Source organism: Pygoscelis adeliae, unplaced genomic scaffold (genome assembly GCF_000699105.1).
Source record: "Pygoscelis adeliae isolate BGI_AS28 unplaced genomic scaffold, ASM69910v1 Scaffold478, whole genome shotgun sequence".
Classification (NCBI taxonomy): Eukaryota; Metazoa; Chordata; class Aves; order Sphenisciformes; family Spheniscidae; genus Pygoscelis; species Pygoscelis adeliae.
In genome coordinates this window covers 23589-27407 of record NW_008825283.1, presented here as the reverse complement: position 1 = coordinate 27407, position 3819 = coordinate 23589, and positions in this window count along the sequence as shown.

Below are 3819 nucleotides of genomic sequence, written 5' to 3'. Positions count from 1 at the left end.
GAGGCCGAGAGCAGAGCACCGGCAGCACTGCCCGCAGCAGTGCCGGATGGACAGACAGACAGATGGACAGACGGCGCCCTGGCCTGGGGCGCTTTCTGGGGCACAGTCTGCCCTAGCCAGGCATGGGTGGGACAAGCTAGGGCAGGGCCAGAGCAGTCGAGGCAGCATGCAGGGCCAAGCCAGCGAGCATGGGCCCAGGTCACGGTGGTGCATTACTCCACAGCAGCACCCTTGGTATGGCTGTGGCAAGAAGGAGGGACCCTGCCCTGCCCAACTGCATCTGTGCACCCAGTGGGGACACCCCCTCCCACCCCGCTGCCTCCCTGATGTGCCTCCCCATAATCCCTCCGCCTGCCCAGCCTTGTGTGCCCCCATACTCGCTCCACCTGCCCTCCCCAGCAGGCCCCCATACCCACTCTGGCTGCCCAGCCTGGCATGCCCCTGGCCTCCGCTCGGCAGTCTCCATGCACGCAGCATGCAGCCACGGTGCAGTGCAGGGACACGTGTCTGAGTGGGCTCGGCTGGAAGGAGGTCAGGCATGCCTTCAATGGCCTGACTGAGCCGCACAGGGACCCATGCCTGGCAGCTGCAGGGCCCCATGTGCCAGTTCTCCTGAATGCCATGTCCCCCTCCAGGAACAGGCTGCTGCCTCATCCCAGACAGCAGCTCTGTCCCTGCCTGACAATTATCCCACCTTCAGGCAGTGGGAGTCACCCTGCAGCAGTCACACCTGACTCAGGGGAGCCGCAGGAGGGATGGACCCATCCAGCCAGCTGCAGGACATCATGAGGCTCTTCTCCCCATCCGTGGGACAGCTTTCCAGCATCCCCTGGGACCTGCTCTGGCCATAGCTCTTACACATCCCTCCTCCACTCTCCAAGGGGAGCTGCAGCCACCAAGGGATGTCTTCCTGCTACTTTCCACGTCAGTATTGCCACCTCAGAGGCTTGGAAATAGCGTCCAGGCTGTCTGTGCCTTTGGCCTGGTTTTGATCATGAGATGTTTAGTTGCAATTCTTTGAGTATTTTTTAGCTCATGGAGGCAAACTTCCCGGATTTCCTTCATGAGCCTGGAGAGCCGAGAACGCACTGTTCCCATAAAGCTGACACGTTCCCCCAGACCCATGACTCCGAGTATTTTCTGAGTACTGCAGTGCTCACACCAGCAGTTCAGAGCTGGTGCTGTGATAATGTCTGCAGCCCCACTGTGTTAGGAACAAGTCCCAGCTGCACAGGAGGGAAACACATCCTGGGGTCATAGGAATGGGACCAGGCGCTAGATACAGGAGAGTGGGATGGGTACTGGGCTCACAGACCTAAGAACCCCTCCTAGGCAAAACAACACATGAACAGGTCCTGGTGGAGGTCAAGCAAGCAGATCTTGACTGCACGGCACAGGGAGCAATTAAACTGCGAGGGACAGGCCTCAGTGGGATGGGGTGGGGCAGAACCTCTTCCTTTTGGCCAGCAGCCCCCAGGGAGGGGAGAGTGGGAGACCCTTTCCCAGGTCCCCCTGAGCTGTGGTGGGGCAGCCCATGCCTTCACTCCTTTGCATCACAGCCCAGGCACAGGGCAGCTCGATACTAGCAGCATCTGACATATTGAATGTGGCAGCTCCCCTTGAGACCAACCAAGTGTGAAATAGAGCTGGTATGAGCTGGGAGAAGAGACATTGCTCAGGGGAGAACAGCCAAAAGTGTGCTCAGCTTAGGGGATCTCTGCAGCAGTCAGCGCATGTAGTGCAGACAATGAGGAACCCTATGCCAATGTCTGTACATGCAACTGACCCACAACATGCACACAGCCAAAGGAGTTGAGCGCCTCCAAACCAGGGCAAGCCCAAGGAATGGGAAGCCATCCCTCCTCCTGCCCCTTAGGGAAGTCCCAGCGCAGTCCTGTGGAGTGGACCCATGTTTGTGTCCATGCAGAGATGAGAAGCTTATGAACACAATCCTGAATGACCATGGGCCATGCCGGTCCTGGCTGAGCCTCAGCCTCCAAAGAGATACATAGGTATGACACCATGTGTGCAAGCACATAAGGCAGGTCAGTCTGTTGGTGTGCAGTCTGGGACGTTGAACCAGCACACAAACAGACAGCCTCTGGCTCAGTGAAATGGGAGTCCCAAATGGGGGGGTTCTGCAATGGGGCAGGTCAATGGTGGTGCACACACTCCTGGGGGATGTGGGCACACCAGCCCCAGGGAGCAGGCAACTGGCTCAATAGGGCTGTGGGGGGGTCCCCACCTGGGGCTGGCAAGGGGCAGGGACTGCAGACAAGTGCTGTGCCTTGGAGCACGGGGTCTCAGTGTGCAGAACGGAGCTCGCCGCCTGCGTTGCTTTCTCCAAAGGTCAGAGAACAAGTGCAATGCAAATGCTGGTGAGTGGGAAGCAGCAGGAAGCCGTGTCTCCCCGACAGGAGTGCGGAGCCAGGCGGAGGCAGGGCCCATCTGGTCCCTCCAGTCTGGCAGCCAGGAGGATAGCAGAGACCACACAGGAGACCCAAGGGAGGCAGGGGAAGGGGGCAAACATGGAGGGCAGCCGGAGCTGCAGCTGCCCAGCTCTGGCAGAGTTTGCTCCCAAGGCATGCCAGGGCATCTCATAGTGCAGGGCTGGGAAACCAAGTCTGGCAAAGGAGCCGAGGAGACTCAGCAGGCACTAGTCCTCTGGGCGGTGACATACACCCCATGAGAAAGGTCCTCCCCAGAGGACCAGATCTAGGCGGACCTTGGGGTCTGTGGTGGGGATCCAGGTGGTGGCTCAGCTTCCTGCCTACCGTCAAGCAGACACAGCTGATGTGGCTTCATGTGGGGATGCTACGCAAAGCCCAAGGTACAGGTCGCACTGCAGGGAAGCAGAGGCAGGTGGTATCTCTGAATCTCATACTCGGTGCATGAGCTGTGCTGCATCTGGAGCAGGGAACTGCCTTCCTCACATCCAGACTGCTGTAAGTGTGCTTTGCTGAGATCCTGCAGGCCCTGACAGGGGCAAGTAATGGGGCCCAGCATCAGAGGGACAGCTCAGCTCAGCTCCCCCTCCTCCTTTGAGCCTCCCTACTTCACCCTTGCTCTTCCCATTACTAATTGTGTCCCAAGGCACAGCATGGGGTGGCAGGGAGGTGGGAGGCTGGCTGAAGCCCCTGCTGTTGCTGCCCTTTGGAGGGAAGGACATGGCAGCAGAGGCTGCTCCCATGCTCCGGTGCACTGCACAGTGAAAGAGATCTGTATACGAAAGCAGAGGGGCCAGGCTGGAGCCAGCTGGGGTCAGAGCTGGGCTGGCAGTTGCCACAGGGCCAGCAGCATGTCCAGCACTCCTGGTGGCACAGAGGAGATTGTACCTGACCATGCCAGCTCCTTCAGCCTCCGTCCAAGTCCATTCTCCAGGAAGGCCAGGACATGATCCGGGAACTTCTTGGGCAGCTCTGGAAGAGGCTTTCACTCTGGCATTGGTTAAAGTGAAAACACAGCTGTGGATGCCCCATCCCTGGAAGTGTTCAAGGTCAGCTTGGACGGGGCTTTGAGCAACCTGATCTAGCGAAAGATGTCCCTGCCCACAGCAGGGGGGTTGAAATAGGTGATCTTTAAAGGTCCCTTCCAACCCAAACCATTCTATGATTCTGTGTGCCAGCAAAATGCCTTTCTCACCATATAGTGACACCACGTCTCCCGAGGCACTCTGAGTGCTTAGGGACTGGCTCCAAGGAGAGCAGCAACTGGCTCCAGCTGAGCACAGGCAAGGACAGGGCTAATGCCTTGGGCAGAGTGTGCCAACAAGCCTGTGTACTGGACAAGCACTCCAGCCAGAGGTTCACCACTGCTCTC